Source organism: Panulirus ornatus, chromosome 47 (genome assembly GCF_036320965.1).
Source record: "Panulirus ornatus isolate Po-2019 chromosome 47, ASM3632096v1, whole genome shotgun sequence".
Classification (NCBI taxonomy): domain Eukaryota; kingdom Metazoa; phylum Arthropoda; class Malacostraca; order Decapoda; family Palinuridae; genus Panulirus; species Panulirus ornatus.
In genome coordinates, this window is record NC_092270.1 from 18,602,173 (window position 1) to 18,602,969 (window position 797).

Sequence of the window (797 nt, forward strand, 5' to 3'; positions counted from 1 at the left end):
GGTTCCTTTTCTTTAGCCTGCATAGAAATTATATTATTTTTGATGTAACCTTGTTACATTATCAAATACTGGCAACAAAACTTCGACTTTGATGTTCCTGATATTGAAGCCCTGTAGGTGAAGAGCAATTGAGATTTAGGGAATAGAGTAGGTTTTTACATCAAATTTTTGTATGTAGATGGGTAGTTATACGAAACAGGAAAATACTGTATGAAGTTGTGTGCATGGAAGAGTTCTGAATGATGTGAAGCTTTTGTTTGTTTTCGTGTAAGTATACGGTGGTATTGTTAGAGATGAACACTAATGCTGGTATATATGAAAGTTGTTCATTTTCATTTATATTCCTTTATTATACTTTGTTGTCTACCACATTAGCGAGGTAGCGCGGGAAACTGACGGAAGAATGGCCCAACCCACCTACATATGTATACACACAAACGCCCTGCACACGCACATATACATACCTATACATTTGATTAAGTAATAATAGGGCAAGAGAGATGTGTGGTAATAAAAAGTGTGGTTGAGAGAGCAGAAGAGGGCGTTTTGAAATGGTTTGGTCTCATGGAGAGAATGAGTGAGGAAAGATTGACAAAGAGGATATGTGTGTCAGAGGTGGAGGGAACGAGGAGAAATGGGAGACCAAATTGGAGGTGGAAAGATGGAGTGAAAAAGATTGAGTGATCGGGGCCTGAACATGCAGGAGGGTGAAAGGCGTGCAAGAAATAGTGAACTGGAGCGATGTGGAATACCGGGGTCGTTGTGCTGTCAATGGATTGAACCAGGGCATGTGAAGT